This window comes from Narcine bancroftii, chromosome 2 (assembly GCF_036971445.1).
Source record: "Narcine bancroftii isolate sNarBan1 chromosome 2, sNarBan1.hap1, whole genome shotgun sequence".
NCBI classification, from domain to species: domain Eukaryota; kingdom Metazoa; phylum Chordata; class Chondrichthyes; order Torpediniformes; family Narcinidae; genus Narcine; species Narcine bancroftii.
The window spans coordinates 33,789,284-33,812,995 of NC_091470.1; positions in this window are offsets into that span (position 1 = coordinate 33,789,284).

Below are 23,712 nucleotides of genomic sequence, written 5' to 3' on the forward strand. Positions count from 1 at the left end.
GCAGAGGGACTTGGGAGTGCTTGTGCATGAATTGCAAAAAGTTAGGTTGCAGGAGTAGCAGGTTATTAAGAAGGCAAATGGAATGTTGGCCTTCATCACTAGAGGAATTGAATTCAGGAGTAGGGAGGTAATGTTGCAACTGTATAAGGAACTGGTGAGACCGCACCTGGAGTACTGTGTCCAGTTCTGGTCTCCATATTTGAGGAAGGATATACTGGCTTTGGAAACGGTCCAGAAGAGGTTTACTAGGTTGATCCCTGGGATGAAGGGGTTGACTTATGATGAAAGATTAAGTTGTCTAGGATTGTATTCGCTTGAGTTCAGAAGAATGAGAGGAGATCTTATAGAAACATATAGGATTATGAAGGGTATGGATGGGATAGATGTAGGAAGGTTTTTTGAGCTGGCCGGGGAAACTAAAATGAGAGGACACAGTCTCAAGATTCGGGGGAGTAGATTTAGGACAGAGATGAGGAAAAATAGTTTTTCCCAGAGAGTAGTGAATGTTTGGAATTCAATAACCAGGGAAGTGGTTGAGGCTGCCTCATTAAACATATTTGAAATTCGGTTAGATAAATTATTACATGATAGAGGAATTAGGGGATATGGGGAGAAGGCAGGTAGGTGGAGTTAGGTCATAAATTAGATCAGTCATGATCGTATTGAATGGCGGTGCAGGCTCGATGGGCCATTTTTGGCCTACTCCTGTTCCTATTTCCTATGTTCCTATGTTCCTATACCCCTCCATAAATCTTCATCCACGAAGCCAAGCCAAAGAAAGAAGAAGTCTAAATTTAAATTTATTCCTATGGTCGCATACTGAGATAGAAGCAACTGTTGCTGGAAATTATCTTTTGGGTAAAAGATGTGCCTTGATCTGCTCAGAGCTTGTTGGTCTTCCAGTCTAAGAAGATGTTCACAAGCGAATACCCCCATTTGGCAATTTTAAGCCACAGGAGGATGTACTGAGTGAAGATCTGAAACTTGGTGCAGCCACTCCAAAGCCTTTGTAGGGAAGGACCACAGTCCTGCCATCACTGGATACTAAGGGGCTGTGTCCTGTGTAAAACCTGTCAAACACTTCATGTTTGCATTATCCAATAAAGCACTGATATATTCAAAAAGCATTTATTAACCTCTTGGCCCAATGATTGGTAATGAAAGTTGTGTAATGATTGTATATATTTTATAAATATTTTTTAAATAAAAAATCTCAGACAGTATTTATAATATTGTTGATGGCCTCTATTATACTAATGACATCAGCATATGGGAGTCTGTGCACATGCAAGAAAGGCTCCAGTAACTATCCTAAGCCCTTTAATAATGGTAACTTGGGCTAGTAGGAACTAGTGCCATTATAATAGATTGTTTGTGGTCAGCTCCATGGGCATATACACTAAGAATTAAATTTTAGGCAGGCTCTTTGGGAGAAGGAACTTGGCAAATGCCAGACAGTCCTAGTGATGAATGACCTTTTAAAGCTTGCATTAGTGTGATGTTGTTTCAAAAGTCAGACAAGCCCTAAGAACCAAATTCATTGTCATCTCTGATGTGCTTGGGAATTGTCCGCCCCATGAAACAGAGGAAATGCAGCTGCCAAGTTATAAACAAGATATTAGAAAAAGTAAGATGCTAATAAATAGATGTTGTTGAGCGAGGACCAAACATCTTCCAAGACTCTGAGAATAGTTTTCTGCACTTAGATGGAGTCTGTAATCCACCCACTGGCAATCAGAGCTCAGTTTGCACTTGAATTTCAAATTTGGCACGGTGGACAGAATAGGACATTCTGTGGAGTGGGTCCCACAATAATTACATGGCACTTATGGCCAGAGAACCAGAACTGACCTATATTCAGCACCCAAGGGAGATTGCAAGATAACAATAATGTTGGATATTGTAGAGTATTAGCTAAAAGATCCTGGAAGTTGAGTAAACAAGTTTTGATGGTAGAAAACAGATTGGTAACTAAGTTAATTTTTCCTCAGCATCAGATGAAAACTTATTACCTCATATTGCTTAAATAACTTATAGAACTAATCAAATGTATGCACATCCAAGAGGGATTAATATTTCCATGATAGCCTGAAAGTAAGATGCTTCCCATTTAATTCAGTACATACAAATGGGCATCCATGTGAAGAGAAAGATGGACTTCTATAAACTAACAAAGTGCCATCTAACTTGCCATTAACAATTCCTTATGAGATTTGAAACTGTAATAGAACCTTTAACTCTGTTTCTCAATTTGTTGTGCAGGCTAATTGGTTTATAGCACATACTTAAAAGTGGGAAACTTTACACTTTTAGCGGAATGGGATCTTGTGGTGCCGACATCAGCCATATAGCTCTTTGTAATTCTGCTGGGTCTTTGGAAGTGTATCTCATTTATTCCCACCCTTCAGCCTTTGCCCTCTAATCCCTCTATTTGCTCTTGACAATATACAATGCAATATGAGAATCAGAATTTATTATCATGAACAAGTCATGAAGTTTGTTGTTTTGCAGCAGCCCTCATAGAGCAAACGTTCATATAAACCACCTTACAATTCTTTTTTTTAAAAGTGCAGGAAAAGGCAGTGTCTTTGGTTCACGGATCAGGAATCTGATGGCAGCGGGGAGGAAGCTGTCCTTGTTCAGCTGAGTGCTCATCTTTCAGCTCCTGACCTTTTTTCCCAATGACAGCAAAGTAGAGAGCATGACCCTCTCCACAGCTAAGCCCTCAATGTATCTGTTCTCCTGAAGTCCACAATCATCTCTGGCTTTGCCAACATCCTCCATCGTTTTAGGAACTATACTTGGTACATTGGCAACCCACTACATGACAGAATCTCCCTTCATATTTTTATTCACAGCAAGGTCTGCATTTATTGCCCATCCCTAACACCCTTTCACCAAAGAGGAGTTAGAGTCACATTTTGAACAGGTAAGGGTAAAAATTGTTTTTTTCTTAAATAGTATTAGAGAAGGAGATGTGGGGTTTTTTTTACTGCAAGCTTGCTGCTGCATTATTATCATTACTGACACCAGCTTTGTAATTTTACTTCCAGATCTATCTAACCACTTACATTTAAATTCCCCAGCTGCCCCAATGGGATGTGATCACGTCTTCCGATCATTGGTCTGGGCTTTTGGATGCAAGCCAAGTAAATTATCCAGCCCGCTACCTCCAGCATTTTTGGCATTTATTTTAAGTTTAAAACATCCGATTACAGATCCATGTCAAGGGAGCATTCATCCTTAATCTAATGTAGCCCCTACGTTAAATACCCTGTTAGATCTTTTGTGACTTTTAGTGCTCTAAAAAGAACAATCACCACTTCTTCCATCAATCAGCATCATTCAATACTCTCAATGCTGATACCATCCTGGTGAGCAACCTCTGCCATTATATCAGGTCCTTCGATCTTCTTTCAAAATTGGAGCAATGACTGAGGCACAACCAGCACAAGGCTAATCTGGGGACTGCAATGCATACATTTTTCCTTCTGCTTATTGGTGTACAAATGCACATAATGAACCATGTATACTTGTGTAAAAGTCAAATTTTGGAGACAAATTTTTAGGGTAAAATTCATACTACTTTTGACTGCAGTAAGTACTTGTGTCATTTGAGGTGAAGGGAGCTCAGATGGATGGGCCTGGTTGGAAAGTCTGTGGTTGGGGCTTCGGGAGCTCAGATGGGTGGGCAGCTGAGGTGAGGATCCGCGGTCGGGTCACCGGGAGCTCCGGTGGGTGGGCGGCCAGGGCCAGAAATAGAATGTATAAGCTTTTACACGTGATATATGGATAATACCAGATATTTTGGCCAAAAATAGGGGTCGACTTTTTACACAGTATTGACTTTGTACAGTAAATGTTGCTTTTCATGCAGCATTTGGACAAGCTCACACATTGTGAGAGGGAGAAGAAATAAACACAGTGGGTCACGTACACAAGGTTGAGGGATAGGAGATGTCATGTGAAGGACGGTGGCTACAACACTTGGTAGGAGAGGACAGAAGCTAAGATGGGAAGAGTTTATGGATGGTTCATTGGATGGGGCACTAGGGGTTGGGGAGGGTCTGCAAGAGGGGAATTTAGTCACTGGTCAGGGAGTTCACTGATCCAGCCTGGGTTAATACACATTGGATTAGTGACTATTTTTCTCCAAATTCTAAATTCTCACTCATGTACAAGATTTCCATGTATGCTAAAAGGAATGAAGCATGACCCTCCCTCACTCATTTAATGGTGGATGAGACAAAACACTGGCCATTTTCTGCATTGTTGTACAATTCAGATATTATTACAAATGCTAGAGAACATGAATCATGTTTGAAAGCATGATGGGAAAATGTGACATTTTCAAATTGACCAGAAATACGTCCATAGTAATTTCCTCTGCTATATACAGATTCATAATTCAGTATTAATGAATATTCAAGCAGAAAATTCCCAACAAAATAACATAAAAATATTGACTAATATGATTTGTTCTTGAAAAGGAAATATTTGCATGTTTATTAATCTCAATCAATCATTCAAATGTATAATACCTTTGATTTCTTCCAATTCTCTGTTCTTGAGCAAGCTAGTTATTATTGTTTCACCATCTGCAATGTGCCTTCAACAGCATGGGCTCTAAGCTCTTGAAATTCCCAGCACTATACATCTTTTCTCTGTTTCCCCTTTTAAGTGGCTTCTTGAAATCTGCCCTTTGATGAAACATCTGTTCATCAACCCAAATCATTCCTTTTATCACTTAGAGTCCATTTCCATTTAACCATTATAACCATATATAACCATATAACCATATAACCACTTACAGCACAGAACAGGCCAGTTCGGCCCTACTAGTCCATGCTGTAACAAATTCCCACCCTCCTCGTCCCACTGACTAGTACCCGGTCCATACCCCTCCAGTCCCCTCCTATCCATGTAACGATCCAGTCTTTCCTTAAATGTAACCAATGATCCCGCCTCAACCACGTCTGCCGGAAGCTCATTCCATATCCCTACCACCTTTTGCAAAGAAATTTCCCCTCATGTTCCCCTTATAATTTTCCCCCTTCAATCTTAAACCATGCCCTCTAGTTTGAATCTCCTCCACTCTTAATTGAAAAAGCCTATCCACATTTACTCTGTCTGTCCCTTTTAAAATCTTAAACACCTCTATCGTCCCCCCTCAATCTTCTACGCTCCAGAGAAAAAAGCCCTAGTCTGCACAACCTTTCCCTGTAACTCAAACCTTGAAATCCTGTCAACATTCTCATGAACCTTCTCTGTACTCTCTCTATTTTGTTTATATCTTTCCTATAATTTGGTGACCAAAACTGTACACAGTACTCCAAATTTGGCATCACCAATGCCTTGTACAATTTCATCATAACCTCCCTACTCTTGAATTCAATACTCCGATTTATGAAGGCCAACATTCCAAATGCCTTCTTCACCACACCATCTACCTGAGTATCAGCCTTGAGGGTACTATTTACCATCACATCTAAATCCCTTTGTTGTTCTGCACATCTCAATAGCCTACCATTTAATGCATATGACCTACTTAGATTTGCCTTTCCAAAATGTAACACCTCACATTTATCTATATTAAATTCCCTCAGCCATTTCTCAGCCCACACCTCCAGCCTTCCTAAATCACCTTTTAATCTACGGTAATCTTCCTCACTGTCCACAACACCACCAATCTTTGTATCATCCGCAAACTTGCTTATCCAATTCTCCACCCCTACTTTCAGATCGTTAATATATATAACAAACAATAGTGGACCCAGGACCGATCCCTGAGGAACACCACTAGTCACCGGCCTCCAATTGGACAAACAATTTTCTACCACTACTCTCTGACACCTCCCATCCAACCATTACTGAATCCATTTCACTACCTCCTTATTTATACCTAATGCCTCCACCTTTATTCCTAACCTCCTGTGGGGAACTTTGCCAAAAGCTTTACTAAAATCTAAATAGACAACATCCACAGCTTTCCCTTCATCAACCTTTTTTGTAACCCCCTCGAAAAACTCAATCAGGTTTGTCAAGCATGATCTACTCCTGACAAAACCATGCTGATTACTCCCTAGCAATCCCTGTACCTCCAAATATTTGTAAATACCATCCCTCAGAACACTTTCCATCAACTTGCCCACCACAGACGTCAGACTCACGGGCCTATAATTCCCAGGTTTACAGCGGAACCATATGCGCCACCCTCCAATCCTTTGGCATTAACCCCGTGGCCATTAACATCCTAAATATCTCTGTTAATGGCCCCACTATCTGTCCACAAGCCTCCCTGAGTGTCCTTGGGAATATTTTGTCCGGTCCCGGAGATTTATCCACCTTTATCTTTTTCAACACAGCCACCACTACCTCCTCGGTTATCCTTATATGCTTCATGACCTCCCCACTATTTTTCTTTACTTCAACTGGTTCAATTTTTTTTTCCCTAATGAATACCGAGGCAAAGAAATCATTCAAAATTTCCGCCATTTCCTCTGACTTTTCACTCAGCCTACCCTCGCTATCTACAAGGGGTCCAATTTTATCCCTCACTAATCTTTTACTTTTAATGTACCTATAGAAACCCTTTGGATTTATTTTTACTCTGTCTGTTAAAGCCTCTTCGTGCCTTTTTTTGGCCTTTCTAATTTCTTTCTTAAGATTCTTTCTACACTCCTTGTAGTCCTCCTTCTAATTCTCAGCTCCCTGCTCTGCTCTTTATACCTCTTGTACACCTCCCTTTTTCTCCTAACCAAATTTCCAATATTCCTCGAAAACCAAGGCTCCCTATGACTTCCAGCCTTTCCTTTGATCCTCACTGGGATATATCTACTCTGTACCCTCAAAATTTCTTTTTTTGAATATCCTCCATTTTTCAATTACATCCTTACCTGAAAATATCTTGTCCCACTCAATACTCCCCAAATCCCATTTTATTCCTTCGAAATTTGCTCTTCTCCAATCCAGAACCTCAACTTTAGGCCCCTCCTTGCTCTTCCCTAAAACTAGACCCAATTGGATCTCCAACATTAATGTCCGATACCTGACCTAGCTCGTTCCCTAACAGGAGATCCAGTATTACACTGTCCCGAGTCAGTTCTTCTACTAATTGATTTAGAAAACAATCTTGAACACATTTAACGAACTCTAGCCCATCCAGCCCTCTAACTGTATGGGTATCCCAATCAATGTGAGGGAAGTTAAAATCACCCATGATCACTACCTTATGATATCTTATGTTATCTCCCTGCAAATTTGTTCCTCTAATTTTCTTGGCCCATTTGGTGGTCTGTAATACACCCCTATTAGCACCCTCATGCCTCCTTCACCCCTCAATTCCACCCAAACAGCCTCACTGGATGATCCCTCCAGACCATCCTGCCACCTCACGACAGTAATGTGCTCTTTAACAAGCAGAGCAACTCCTCCCCCTTTTTTACCCCCTGATCTATCACATCTAAAACAAATGTATCCTGGAATATTAAGTTGCCAGTCCTGCCCCTCCTGTAGCCAGGTCTCATTAATTGCCACAATATCATGACCCCAAGTATCTGTCCATGCTCTAAGCTCATCTATCTTGTTCACTATGCTTCTTGCATTAAAATATATGCATTTCAGAGAATGACCCTCACATATATTCTCTTTTCTACCTTTTACCCTAATCTCCATCTTACCATTGTTATCATTATTATTCCTATCTAGGTGGCCATGCTCCCTGGACACTGCTCTCACACTCATTTCCCCACCCCCCTGCCAAACTAGTTTAAACCTTCCTCCACAGCTCTAGCAAATCTGCTTGCCAGCACATTGTTCCCCCTCCAGTTCAATTGGAGTCTTGTCTCTTTTGTACAGGTCCGACCTTCCCTAGAAGAGATCCCAATGATCCAGAAATCTCATCCCTTGCCCCCTGCACCATCTCTTTAGCCACGCATTCATCCTCCACATCCTCCTATTTCTACCCTCACTAGCGCGTGGCACCGGCAGCAATCCAGAGATTACTACCTTGGAGGTCCTGTTTTTTAACTTCATACCTAATTCCACATAATCCCATTTCAGGACCTCATCCCCACATGGACCATGACTCCTGGCTGTTCTCCTTCCCCTTGCAGAATGCTATGAACTCGATCAGAGATATCCCTGACCCTGGCACCAGGGAGGCAACAGACCAACCTGGATCCCCGATCTCATCCCACAAACCTTCTATCTGTCCCTCTGACTAACGAGTCCCCAACTACAAGTATCCTGTTCTTATCCCTCCTTCCCTTCTGAACCTCAGGGGCAGCCCCTGTGCCAGAGACCTGACCCCCACGACTCATACTCCCTTCAGCAGTATCCAATGCAGAATCCATGTTGCTGAATGTTTGTAGAAATTGACCCTGTGGAGTCAATAAGCAAAAAAATTGTTTTCTCAGAGAGTCACAATTGTATGGCACTCTCTCCCTTAATGGAAACAGAATCAGTCAGGGTTCAACAGCTTAATGAAAAGGAAGCTTTTGTCTTTTGTCAGTGAGGTGGGCAAGAATGCAAATTCAAGGTTACAACAGATCTGCCATGATCTTATTGGTGGGCCAGGTTTGAATGGGCCAACCTTCTATTCCTTTCCTGCAATTGGATTGGTTGAGTTCTGATAAAAACAAACTTTTTGACCATATTCAAAACATCAAATACATCAAAACATCAAATCATTAAATGAGAAAAGTCAAACCAATAAAATGCTCGACTAGACATGAACACCTCAAACTCTCAGGAATCTCCAGTCAAACCTGTCTCCTTCTACACATGCCAAGCTGAACCCGAATGAACCAGATGTGAACTACACGTCACAATCAGGTATTTCTGAATGATTTCTCACTCCAAGAGCAAAGCACACTCGTGAGAGGGTACATTGATGGACTTCTAGGAAGACTCGATTCTAATCTCAAACAGCAAAAATTCTAATCTCAAACAGCAAAAAGATGTTCCACTAGATCCAGGTGGGGACCACATGTCAGATGACTGCACATTTTCAGGGCAACATCACTGGCAACAGTTTGAATAGTACTGCTAAATATACCAGATGGACATGGGAGCTACACTTACTTGGATGTCTAGAGACCTAGAGAAACTTCAATGCAGATGACTAACTCAACCAAACACACCTAACTGGGCTGCATGGAGCTTTGAGACTATATGGCTGTCTGCATCTCTAACAGTAAGGGTCAGTCAACATTTCAATCCAGAACTGGTTAAAGACCTCAACAAATGCCCTGTTTCATCATGCTTTGTAACTGCAAACCAGGTTCCTTTGATTCACGATCTAGAAGAAGAAAAATACAAGTATTACCAAGTAAGAACTTTAGTCAGGCTCTGATTATTCTCTAGGCCAATTCCATCAAGATAATTGGCATTTCAAAAGCGACTTGGATGAGAACCTTCTGTCAGACTTGTTGAACTTCCTGCATCAGAGTCTTCTTCTTTCTTTCTTTGGCTTGGCTTCGCGGTCGAAGATTTATGGAGGGGTAATGTCCACGTCAGCTGCAGGCTCGTTTGTGGCTGACAAGTCCGATGCGGGACAGGCAGACACGGTTGCAGCGGTTGCAAGGGAAAATTGGTGGGTTGGGGTTGAGTGTTGGGTTTTTCCTTCTTTGTCTTTTGTCAGTGAGGTGGGCTATGCGGTCTTCTTCAAAGGAGATTGCTGCCCACCGAACTGTGATGCACGGTTTGAGGCGATATCAGCCCACTGGCGGTGGTCAATGTGGCAGGCACCAAGAGATTTGGAAACACAATATCTTATAATGTACATTTTCGCCAACTCTCATTGCAAGCGTATGTACCATATGAATCCTTTGAAACTGGACATGACTTTTACACCTAATCTTCACAATAGTGAAAGTCAAATCATGAGTAGTGCAGATGGGACAAATCTTGATTGCAAGACTAGAGTGGCTTAGCTGTAACTACTCTCTGAGCACCCATTTTAAGATTCCTACTTCCCCCTGTGCTTGGTATAATTCCCTTGCTGGTATACTGGGCTTGTTCAGGTTGGATAAGAGGGTCTCTGGGAGTCTCAAGGTCCACCCAGTGGTACCATGCTGCCATAAAATTCAACATGGCAATGAACTTGGTAGAAAGACACAGCCTCCGTACCTGTTGACCATCATCGATACATACATTGTCCAAATTGTCATGTAACAACCAAGAATCGGTGTCTCTCAACTATGCTTCCTGAAGACCAGGTGACATCCCCAAGATCCTAGCTTGACATTGATCGACTCTCTAACCTATGTGTGATACGCAGATGCTTCTCAAAGCAGATGAGCCCACTGCCACCGGCTTCTGAGCCCAGGGAAGCCCCACCCTCTGCATCTGCATTGTTAAGTCTGTGTCCTTTGTTAAATAAATCAAAGAACCAAGATGGAAGGATTCTCACACTGTGATCACACTGAATGAGACCAACCTCAAATCCTAGAACTGCACTGTAGATTGGAGATGACCTGAGCATGGTCCAGAATTTAGCCCCAAAAGCATCTTTTTGACTCTGAGTGTGAGAGAAACTTCTCAGAAGGCAAGCAGTAGTGTTGGATATTAAAAGGAAGGGGCACAAACTACCATTAACTCTATTTCTGCCCAGATTGTTGAAATGGTGGTAGTTGTGTTTGCTTCCAGAGACATTTATCATGGATGTTCTACTTCAACATCTCGTGGATACTTTCAAAGCATCATTTGTCAGTCTTGGAGTCTGTTTCTTTGGATCACTGAACATTGCCATATCTGTAGGACACATAAGTGCATGTGACTTACTCACTGCATTTCCTTTGCATGGCCATTTGAATCTTCATTAGTCCAGCAGTAAGGCAGCAATGTCCAACAGTGTAGCAGTGGCACGGGATCTGTATGAGTGCCCACGACATTTAGATAAGACCAGGCTCTTGTGCAAAGTGGCACTGAGGAAAAGTTTCACTTCCCTCAGGCCCGTTCTTTGGCAGAGATTGGGGCAATGACGAACTCAACACATTGATCATGCGATAAGTGGAACCCTCATCATGAGGCAGTGCATTAGAGACTAAAATGGTGGATTAACAGATGCCTACAGACAACATTATTGTGGATGCCTGCAACTCTGAACTTACGACGGTGAATCAATTTCTGCTGGGTGAAGCCACCTGTATCTCCCCATTGACATCTTCGGCAATAATGAAGTTGGTTTGGGGAAAACTGTTCACCTTCTCTGACCAACATCACATGTCGCTAAAGGAGATAAACTTTGCTTCCTCAAAGGTTGGATAACACAAGAACATAAAAAGAGTAAGTGTAGGTCAATCATTCCCTCAAGGACAGTCCTGGCCCTCACTATGATTATGGGTCTCATCTCTTCTTCAGTGGAGGAACTGATAAAAACCATGAGTGGCACAGTTAGCATAGCAGTTAGTGCAATGCTATTAAAGTGCCAGCAACCCTAGTTTGAATCGGTTCTGTCTGTAAGGAGTTTATACATTCTCACCATGCCTGTATGGGTTTCCTCTGGGTGCTCTGGTTTCCTCCCACCCTCCAAAAGGTTAATTTGGGTGTAATTGGGAGGCATGGGTTTAAATGGCCAGAATCGTCTTCTACTGTCCTGTAAATAACATTTTAATTTTTTTTTAATGTGAAATCCCCTTTTCAAAAATGTGCCTCCCTCATCCTTAACTATTAGCTTCCACGTCCCTTCAGGATTCCAGAGATTCGCCAGCATCTGCAAGAAAATGCTTCCAGTCCCATCAAGATTTCAAAGGTAGGAAATATAGGAGATACCTAACTATTTTCTTCTGAGTTAATGTGTATCTTGACTTTACCTTGCAGACTGTTTTGTATTTCCATTGGATTTTTTTATTGGCCGATCCCAGATAAATAGTTTGTGTTGATCTGTTGTAGTGAGCTCCCAGTTTGCGATCTGGTTCTGGTGGCGAAGAGCAGTGCTTCCTTGAAGAATTTGGCAGGCCGGCCTCGCATGACATCAAGATTGAGATCTCTGGATGCAGGTGATAGGTGGTGAGGATTGAAAGATATGGAACGAACAAAGCACCTATTTTGTCCATGCATTAATTTGAATGGATTTAACATTTAACAGGGCAACTCCAATTTTTCCTCTGTGCAACTCATTCTGATGCAGCAGTAATACTCCCCATTTGAGAGTATGAATAAGTGATAAGAGAATCAGAATCAGAATTTATTGTCATGAACAAGTCATGAAATTTGGAGTTTTACGGCAGCTTCATTGAGCAAACGTTAATATTATAACTATCTTACAACATTACTATATAAAAAAATAATGCACGAAAAGTAAAGGAGTGTCTTTGGTTCATTGATTATTCAGGAATCTGATGGCAGCGGGGAAGAAGCTGTCCTTGTGTTGCTGAGCGCTCGTCTATAGGCACTTGTACCTTTTCCTGATGGTAGCAGAGTGAAGAGGGCATGGTCTCTACCTTTGATGATAGAGGCTGCTTTTTTTAAGACTCTGTCTCATGTAGATGTCTTCAATGGAGTGTAGTCTGGTGCCTGTGATATCGCAGGTCGAGTTAATAACCCTCTGGAGTTTCTTCTTATCCTGAGAGTTGGTGCCTCAAAACAAGGCAGTGATGCAACCAGCCAGAATGCTCTCCACAGTACACCTGTAGAAGTTTATGAGAGTCTTTGGTGACATACTGAATATCCTTAGAGACCTCATAAATTATAGCTGCGGGTGAGCCTTGTTTGTGATTGCATCAATAATAGATTGAAAGAGAATTGGTCAAGCTCTATGGCCAAAGTTTCCACTGCTGCTCTCATAGATATAACTACATCAGTTACAGATCAAAAGGTTAGTATACAACAACAGCTTCAATGTGAGGTTTATTCAGAAATTAAACTAAATCTGATCATAACCTTTTGTTTATATCAATGTTGCAACAATAACCTGATGCCCAACAAGTCCTCTTCAGTGGATATAAAGCATCCTCAGGCTCAATATCAGCAAAGAGCGGGTGAGTAGCATCTGCTGTCTTTGTCAAGGCAAGGGACTCGAATGCAGAACCAGACATTGTCAAGGCCAATACAAATGTAACACTCAAAATGGAGCTGCATTAGTTTCTGAAAGGCAAGGGAGACAGCAGGAGAGTAGATCTAGCTGGATTGCTGTGACATCAAGTGGTGAAGACTTGATGGGCCATCTTTTGCCATAAGTGTTCTGTGATTCAACAATCAGCCAATGTCATTTAATCAGATGATTAAATCATAGACACATGCTCTAATTGAAATTGTACTAAATATTGCTGCATTTCCTACATGCTGACAGTGGATCCATTTTGAATCTGCTTTTGAGATTGTAAAGCATTTGGTTGTCCAAAGGTCATAAAAACACTATATGAATATAACCCTTACTTTGAAAAATTATACGCTCATGTATAGTATTTTTTCCAGGATTTTCCCCCTGATGTTTACAGTGCCTTCTGCTCATTTGATTGAGGTCTCGGAATTAGTTCAAGGAATTATTTTCAATGGCTTAAAACTATATCCAGCAATTTAGAGAAGAAAATAAAAGAAGCAGTTCTTGTGTTAGATCAATACAACATTTATATATATCCCAGCATTATTTTTCCAAATGGAGTCATCAAAATTCTTTTGGAGATCCACCTGATGTTATCCTTTAAACATTCAAAGTACCAAACTGAAGGTTCTAACACTAAACTTATTTGTGATTGAAAGCCTTTCCCCTTAGAATTTACAATACATGTTGGCTAATTGTGAATATTAATCAAGTGGGACTCCAAAACATCGATGGGTTTGCAACTCTGATATTTTTAGGTTTAATCTGCCAGAGGAAGTATTTTCTGAATAATGATGTAAAGAAACATAGTATATCCACTGGACTGATTTACTGCATTCAATGCATTCTCTACATTGGAGAGAGCAGTCGCAGACTGGGAGATCACTTCACTGAGCACCTACCCTCCATCCGAGTCACTCTCCCAAACTTGCATGTCAATCCATGGTCTTTTGCACAATCCCACCCTGACCACCCGCAGATTGGAGGAACAACACCTTATTTTCCGACCAGGCACCCTCTAGCCACATGGCATTAACACTGACTTCTCTGCTTTCTGCTAAACGTGCTCGCCTTTTCTTTCCCTTCCCCCTTTCCTGTCTTTTCAGTTCTCCCCTCCCTTCCTCTTCACCCATCCAGCGAACCCTCCTCCCCCTCATTGCTGGTGTCTCCTCACACCTTTCTCCACCTATCATCTCCTACCTTTGCCACTCCCCCTCCCCCCCCACCACATTTTTGTTTGGATGCCTGCTGGCTCTCTCTCATACCTTGATGAAGGGCTCAAGCCCGAAACGTCGGTTATGTATTTTTACCTTTGCTACATAAAATACACTGTTTGACCTGTTGAGCTTCTCCACCTTTTTCTGTTTTTACATTTACTCCTAAAGAAACATATTCTCTGTTTGAAATATTGATGTGGTTAGCAGCTTAAAGGAGGAATGGATACTGAAAGCACTCAGGAGAAGAACAGAGAGCAACTGGAATAAGTGAAGCAAAGTTAAAATATGGTATCAATGACCTGTCATCGTAGTTGATTGATGGAACCTTCTTCAGGACAAGGCTAGCAGTCTTTGGAACAATAGTTTTCAACCTGTGGTCTGCAAACCACTGGTAATCAATGTGTTTGTTATAGGTGGTCCCCATTGAAGATAAAAAAAACTATATAAAAGAAGGTTATAAATCTAAAAAAAATCTTGAAATTTCTCAACAAAGCAAAGCAAAAATCCCATTAGTGATCTGGGAAGGGGATTGCCAGTCCACTGGTGATCCATAGGTCGTTTGCCTTAAGTAGAAGAACATTTAAAATGGTCTGTGAGTAAATAGTTGTGATCCACCAGTTTAGGCCATAACTGCTTCTCCCATTTGCTCTCAGACAGCAAGTAACTGGACACAAAGAAAAGCTGTGCTTTTGGCAGGGTGGCTCTACAGAATGATGCTTAATTCTCTACCTGAAAATGGGCCATCGTACTCATCCACAAAGTCACTGCCTTTCTTCTGCAATATCTTTACATAATTTTTTTTAATTTAAATTTAATTTAGAGATACCAAATGGTAACAGGCCCTCCTGGCCCATGAGCCCTTGTCGCCCAAATATACCTATGATGTGATCAATTAATCTACCAATCCTGCTCATCTTTGGAATGTGGGAGGAGCCCCTGGATAAACCCCATGCGAATGTGGGGAGAACATATAGAACAGCCTCCTTACAGATGGTGTTAGATTTGAACCCAGGTCACTGGTGCAGTAATAGCATTGCGCCAATCCCTCTCCTTTACTATTCCTTTAAAGCAATTTTCAGCTACAGTGGAGTTGTCTTTGTTTTCTACACCATCTCATGCCATGCCTTATGCCTTGTATCATCATCCATTTGGCCATATCTAAGCTATGTTATTTATTCCTTGTTTGGCTCCAGAGTGGTTTGAAAACTGCCTGCCTCCAGCGTTTTCCATGCTGTGTGACTTCAGAGGTTAACCTTCTTCCCTTCTGTACGAGATATCACCTGACCTGCTGAGTACCTCCAGCATTTTGGGTTTAATTCCAGATTTCCAGCTTATGCAGTTTTTTTCACCTTGGGAAAGCTGAAAGCCCAGTCGATCCCTGAACAAGCGATTGTGTGCGATTACGTCTTTGGAGAAATTAAAAAAATCCTTTCATGCTTTTAAAAGTAGCTGACCAGGGTTTCAATGTCATCCTGGATTAAACAAACTAATCCTCAGCAGAATCAATATCTGCTATTCAGAGAACCTGAATGGATTTTCCATTGAGTGCAAGGTACAAATAGAACTAAAATATCTTCCACAGCAGGAACCGATGTAAGTGATAAATAGGGAAGTATTCGGATTTGCTACAAAACATGGAAAGATTAAAGGTCTATCAACCCAATCAGGAGAAAATGACTAAGCAAGCATGAAAATTTAAATTTAAGGATGCATCATTCAAAGTTGACGGATTTCTGATCAAATGGAACTGGCCATAGGGAAATGGTCAGCCTTCAAGGATGAAAATATCTCCTTCCTAACCCCTCAGCACTCCACATCCAATCCATGTAATGTTCTTGGCAATGTCAAAAAACTGAAACTAAATCCCTGCAGCAATGAGAAAAAAATACTCTAAATTATTCTCTTTTCTACATTTCATCTAAACCAGTAATGGATGAAGCATTATCCATAAATAAATGCTGTGGCATATTGCCAGTTTCTTAAGTGTTATGTGATTGAAAGCCTCATTATTTTTTATGTATATGAAAGTATATCATAAACAATATAGAGAGGCAGAGATAGGGAAGACAATCAGAATCTTTTTTTTCCAGGTAAAAATATTAAATACTTGAGGACATGCATTTATGGTGAGAGAGACAGGAAGTCGAAAGGAGATGTGGGGGGCAAGTTTCCTTACGCAGTTAGTGCCTGGAATAGGGTGCAAGTGGTAATGGTGGAAGCAGACAGAATACAGTAAAACCCCTGGTATCCAGCAGCCTCAAGCAACTAGCAAGAAAAATTAGGAAAATAAATAGGTTAAAAAGTTTAAAATTTGCGCATCTCGCTAATTGTTTGCCAACCCATGCAACCAAACAATCTCAAGCACTGGAAAATGCACTCACCAAGCATTTACCAATCTCCATAGATGCTGGATAGCAGAGGATTTAAGAGGTTACTCGATAGGCATGTGAATATGAAGGAAATGGAGGAACCTCACGCAGGGAGTAGAGATTTAATCTCTCTTTATGTTTGCAGACATCACGGACTGTGTTGTGCTGTGTACTAGGTGCAATGTTCTATGCACCATGCTCTGACCTCAGGGTCTCAGAATAAACTAGCTTCGGCTGCCCAAGAGAGACATATTATTACATGAATTGCATTTTCTAGCCTTCCCACGTGATGGGAAGGATGGCACAGTGGTACAGCCACTGGTGTTATCAATGTGGAGTTTGCACATTCCTTCAGTGACCCCATGAATTTCCTCTAGGCCCAGATGTGTAGGATAATTTGTCACTCTAAATCACTAATACATAGCTGATTGGTAGAACATAGAACATGACAGCTCAATACAGCCCCTTTGGCCCATGATGTTGTGCTGACATATAAACCAACTCCACAACAATCTAATCCTCCCCTTTGTTGGGAATTTATAAGAAACAAATAAAATGTGAAGAGACTAAAATGGCATTATTGAAAAATTTGTGGGTCAAAGGACCTGATTCCATCCATATGCCTCTAAGACTAAGCAGCAATCGAAACACCTCTCAGGAACAAAAGCAGAGTCACCATACAAGTTAATAGTGACTTTTGATGGGAGTCCCATGCAAAAACTGGCCCATAGAGTAAGGCTATCAAGTCAAGTTTATTGTTATTTGATTGCACAAGTACAACCCGGCAAAACAGCATTCTCTGGTCCTCAGTGCAAAGGACACAGACACAAGCCCAGACATGACACTCATACAGAAAAGCAATACATATGCAGGACAAGAATAAATAAATTGTTTCGTAAATATGAAAGTCTTGTATGGTTAGGGTGAGCAGTTCTTTTGTTTGTTCACCATTCTCACTGCCCGTGGGAAGAAGCTGTTCCTCAGCCTGGTGGTACTGGCTCTGATACTCTTGCAGCTCTTTTCAGATTGGAGCAGCTGAAAGAAGCTTTGTGTGGGGTGGAAGGGGTCCTCTCTGATTTTCCATGCCCTCTTTAGACAACAATCCTATTAGGTCATATCAATGGGAGGGGTGGAGTGATCTTCTCTGCCACTCTAGTGATCCTCTCTGCCGTTCATGGTCCTGTGGATTGCTCTCCAATCCATTTCTCTGCAGAAACCATACCACACTACGATGCAACCAGCCAGATAACTCTCAATAGAGCTCCTGCAGAAGGTTGACATAATGGTGGTAAGTAGCTTTGCCCACTTCAATCTTCGCAGGAAATGCATGTTTGCATTTGGTACCAATTTGTACAATGTTCATTGCTCAAGAAGCCATCTGCCCCAGTTTAGACTCTCTTATAAAACAGTGCAAACACCTAAATTGAGGTTTCATCCACTATGATTGTTGGGAAAGCCCTCTCAAATCCCACATACATTTTTCCCACTTGAAGGCAAACTAATGAGTGGACAGCATAACTTTTGAGTGATGTTTAGATCAGGTTACACGCAAGTGATGATCTAGAGCAGTAGTGGCCAGAATACGGTCCCTGACCAACTGCGGCCCATTGCCCATTTTTAAGTGGCCCGTTAGAGAAAAAATGGCGGTGCTGCCAGAGTTGCTGTAACGGCAGCGTTGCAGCTGGTGCGGACCTGCGGAGAGCCAAGTCTCAGCGCTCCCCCCACAGGGTCCAACTGCTGTTGGCTCTGTACATGTCTTAAACGACCTGTTAAAGGAGCCTACAGGAGTTGAAAACTGCCAGGCTTAATGTTATTTGACCCGTGACTCCTAATATTTTCCTGTATGCAGCCCACAATCAAAAGGATTGGCCACCTCTGATCTAGACTTATTAAAGATGTTAATTTTTCAGTAAAGTATCACCGGCCCTATCTATAAATACATTTTTAAAAACTCTTCAAATGTTCAAAATAAAAATAATATTATGTTTTCTTATGTAGTCTCTTTGCACTGATTCATGGAAGGTTTTGTATAAGCGATTATCCAAATTAATTCTCATGGAAGCTTGAACTATGACCTACCCAGTGAAAATTAGGTTCTGCTTGAGAATTAGAAATCACAGACAACACGCGTTTCTGCGTATGTTTGGATGCACAATTAAAATATATATATTTTCTTTACAATTTTAAATAATTTGACATTAGTTATAATATATCAATACAAACATTGAACAAAGCCCCCCAACCTCCCTCATCCACCCCCTAACACCCTCCCTCCTTCCCCACCCACCCAGAAAGAAAGAAAGATCATCGCTAAGAACAACTAATAATCAACCTTTTAGCTGTGGAAACCAAAAGTCATTCACTGGAGCAGATCGAGAGATTAAATTTTAATACCAAGAATTTTTAAATATGGGCTCCATACTTTAACAAAAAAATGATATTTATCCCTCAAATTATATGTTATCTTGTGGCGGCTCACCACTAGGCAGGCAAACCGGCCCTGCTTGTAAGCCACGTGGCGGGGCATCTGGCCAAAATGGCGCCATCAGGGCTGTTCCCTTCCTCCCAGCACGGGGCTCAGAAGCCTGCGCTGGGGGACCACGTGACGCCTGGGTGACGTCAGCGCCCTCCAGTGCGGTTCTCAGCCAGGTCCGGGCTGGGAGTATAAGCACAGCCCAGCAGCCTGCAATAAACTCGTCTGCTCACTGAGCTCAACCCGTCTGGTTGTGTGTGTTATTGCAGGAGCAATGTAGCCGGTGCTACAATTGGTGACCCCGAGTGGTTCAAACATCTTTGAACCCATCATGAGCAAGCCTGGGATCAGCGCTATAGCCGTGAAACTGCCTGAATTCTGGGTTCAGGAGTCAGAGACCTGGTTCGGCCACGCAGAGGCTCAGTTTCACCTGCGCCAGATTTCGTCTGACATGACCAAATTCTACCATGTGGTCGCTGCCCTGGACCAGGCCACCACCAGACGCGTGTTGCACCTCGTTCAGCACCCACCTGCCGAAGAAAAATACGAGACCATAAAGCGAGTGCTTACCGGATCCCTCAGACTATCCAGACACCAGCTTGTCCCTCGGATGCTGCACCTCCACGCCCTGGGGGACAGGTCCCCGATGGAGCTGATGGATGAGATGCTCATACTCATGGTTGAGCACACCAACTGCTCACTCTTTGAGCGCATTTTCCTCGACCATATGCCCGGGGACCTCTGGCCGCTGCTGGTCCAGAAGAGTTTCACCAACCCGAGGAAGGTCACCCAGAAGGCCCAAGAGCTATGGCTCACATGATTCCCGGAGAGCTCAGCGGTCAGCAAATCATGAGGCATGGGCATGACCATGCCAAGCCCGCCTCTAGCACTGCAGTAGAGCATCTGGCCACTGCAGGGGCCCCCAAGAGCATAACCAAGGCCACAGCATCCTCTCCAGGCCTCTGCTTCAAACACTAGCGCCGGGGAGCCAAGGCTCGGAAGTGTAGTCAGCCCTGCTTGTTCCAGGGAAATGACCAGGCTGGCCTCTGTTAACGGCTGCGGCAGCTGGCCGAGGACACAGCCTCCTCTACCTGCAGGACTCAGTCAACGGCCGGCAGTTCCTCGTTGACACTGGAGTCCAGATCAGCATCATCCCAGCCATGGCCGTCGAGTCCAGGAACCAACCTTGTGCACCTCCCCTCCGTGTGGCCAACACAACAGAAATCTGGAGTTATGGAGAAAAGACAGTCCACTTTGAGATCGGCCAATTGAATTTTGCGTGGAGGTTCACCATTTCATCCCTCTCGACTGCCATCCTGGGTGCAGACTTCCTCCTCACACATGGGCTTCTGGTGGACATTCGAGGTAGGTGCCTGGTGGACACCTGTACCTTCCAGGCTATTCGCCTTGACGCCTCCCGCTCGGAGCAACCGCAGATGGGCACGATCAGCACGCCCAGAGACGAGTTCCAGCAAATCCTGGACGAGTTCCTGAAACTCTTCAAGCCACAGTTTTCCACTGCCTCACCATGCCACGGGGTGTTCCACCACATCCCCACCCACGGCCCACCAGCTCACGCCAAGGCACGTCGGTTCCTGCCTGACAAGCTCCAGGTGGTGAAGGAGGAGTTTTCGCACCTGTTGAAACTGGGGATCATTCGGTGGTCTGACAGCCCATGGGCCTCGCCGCTCCACCTGGTCCCGAAAGCTTCCAGTGGCTGGCGTCCCTGCGGAGACTATCGATGGCTCAACGAGGCAACAGATCCTGACTGTTGCCTCATCCCTCACATCCAAGACTTTACAGCCAACCTGCACGGTGCGAGGATTTTCTCCAAGGTTGACCTTGTGCGTGGATATCACCAGATCCCGGTCCACCCTGAGGGCATACCCAAGATGGCCATCATCACCCCCTTTGGCTTGTTTGAATTCCTGTGCATGCTGTTCGGGCCCATGAATGCCGCTCAGACCTTTCAGTGCCTCATGGACTCTATGGGCAGGGACTTGGATTTTGTCCTTATTTATATGGACAACATCCTCGTCGTCAGCAAGGACTGGGTGCAACACAAGGCCCACCTCTGCTCCCTTTTCTCCTGGCTGGCCGATTTCGGCCTTACCATCAACCCAGCCAAGTGCCAGTTTGGGAAAGAGCCCATACAGTTCCTGGACCATACCATCATGGCTGAAGGAGCCACGGCCACCGCTGTGAAGGTCGCCGCTATCAGGGAGTTCCCACACCCGGACAGCCTCAAAGGGCTGCAGGAGTTCGCGGGTATGGTCAACTTTTACAACCACTTCATCCTGGGAGCTGTGCACATCATGCAGCCAAACACAAAATGCTCGCTTGGAACCCAGAAGCCTGCACCGCATTTGAGGCCACCAAGGACACCCTCACGAAGGTCGCCATGCTTGCCCACCCGCACACCGACCAGTATATGGCACTCTCTGTCGATGCCTCTGCCACAGCCATCGGTGCCAACCTGGAACAGCAGGTGAATGGGCATTTGGAAGCCACTGGCATTCTTCAGCCGCCTGCTCCACCCACCAGAATGCAAGTATAGTGCCTTCAACCGCGAGTTACTGGGCATGTACCTGGCGTTGCAGCATTTCCGCTATTTTTTGGAGGGGAGGATTTTTACAATCTTCACTGACCACAAACCTTTCACCCAGGTGCTCTCGATGGCAAGGAATCCCTGGTCATCCCGCCAGCAGCGTCACCTCCTTCGTGTCGGAGTTTACCACCGACTTCGGCACAAGGCGGGGAAGGACAATGCTGTCGTTGATGCACTCTCGCGACCTGCCATCTGCGCGCTGATGCCCAGCCTCAACTTCGACCAGCTCGCCCGGGACCAGAAGTCTGATGAGGAGACGACGGCCTTCAAGACCGCCATCATGGGCCTGCGGTTCCGACACCTCCAAACTCTGAGCAGCGAAAGCACCATCCTGTGTGATATCTCCATGGGTATCCCATGACCAGTGGTTCCCCAGTAGTGGCGCAGGCAGGTCTTCCATCATATCCACCAGGTCCACGGTCCGGATGGTGACAGAATGGTTCATATGGCATGGGCTGTGGAAGCAGATCGTGAGCTGGGCCAGAACATGCACCCATTGCCAGACGTCCAAGGTGCACAGGCACACCAGGGCGCCCGTACAGGAGTTTGAGCATGTCCGGAAATGGTTCAGCCACTTTAACGTGGATGTCGTCTGGCCCTTACCCATTTCCCAGGGCAACCGTTACCTGTTTACGATGGTGGACCGCACCATTCGCTGGCCTGAGGTGATCCCGATGCCAGACACCTCCACCAACTCCTGCTCCCGAGCACTGTTGCAAGGTTGGGTCACCCGGTTTGGCATCCCGGGTTACCTCACCAGCGATCGGGGCACTCAGTTCACATCTGCGCTCTGAGCACAGCTCACCAACAGCTTGGGGATCCAGCTACACCACACCATGGCTTACCACCTGCAGGCCAATGGACTGATCGAACATCTGACCTTAAGTCGGTACTCATGGCCCGCCACACTGGTCCCAACAAGGCGGACGAACTGCCTTGGGTGCTCCTGGGCATCCGCTCCACTCCCAAGGAAGATCTGTAGGCGTCATCTGCTGAGCTAGTCTACGGTGCGCCGCTGGTACTACCTGGTGAGTTCATCAACCCACCTCACAATCCCCAGCGGTCACCGCATGAACTACTTCCTCACCTCAGGGCACGCTTGAACTCATTCGAAACCCCACCACCACCCAGGCATGGCACTCACCCGTCTCACATTCCTGGTGAACTGCTTACCGTGGAATACATTTTTGTTCAGCAGGGCCCGACCGTGGCACCTCTGCAGCGACCATACGAGGGGACATACAGGGTTGTACAGCGTTTCAGCTCTACGTTCACGTTGGAGATTGGCAGCAGGCGGGAGCTGTTTACTGTGGACAGGCTGAAGCCAGTGCACCTCGATCCCACTGAGCCTGTGGTCGTAGCCCAGCCCAAGAAGCAAGGCTGCCTAGCGAAATAGGACATTGGCGCTGGTTCTTGGATGTCTGTGTGGCAGCTCACCACTAGGCAGCTGAACCGGCCCCACTTGTAAGCCATGCGGCGGGGCAGCCGGCCAAAATGGCGCTGTTGGGAGTTTTCCCTTCCTCCCAGCACGGGGCTCAGAAGCCCACACTGGGGGACCACGTGACGCCCGGGTGATGTCAGTGCCCTCCAGCGGGGTTCTCAGCATAAGTACAGCCCAGCAATAAACTAGTCTGCTCACTAAGCTCAACCCGTCTGGTTGTGTGCGTTTTTCTGAAGGGTTACAGGGTTTCATTTCATCTTTGCATTCCTAAAATTAAATCAGATTTCCATGTGATAGCCAAACATTTTTTTTAGAAACAGCCAAAGCCAAATGTAAAAATCTCAACCCTAAAACAATTGTCTTAATATCCGCTAATAAAAATAACATTGGATGAAATGGTAAACTTTCTTTTAATACTCGTTCCAAAAACAATTTAACTTGTAACCAAAAATTCTTAACCTTAGAATAAAAAAAGTACCTATTTCTTGTCCACATCTAAAACATAAATCTGAAGAATTTAATTCAATTTTTTAAAATTTCTGAGGAGTTAAATACAATT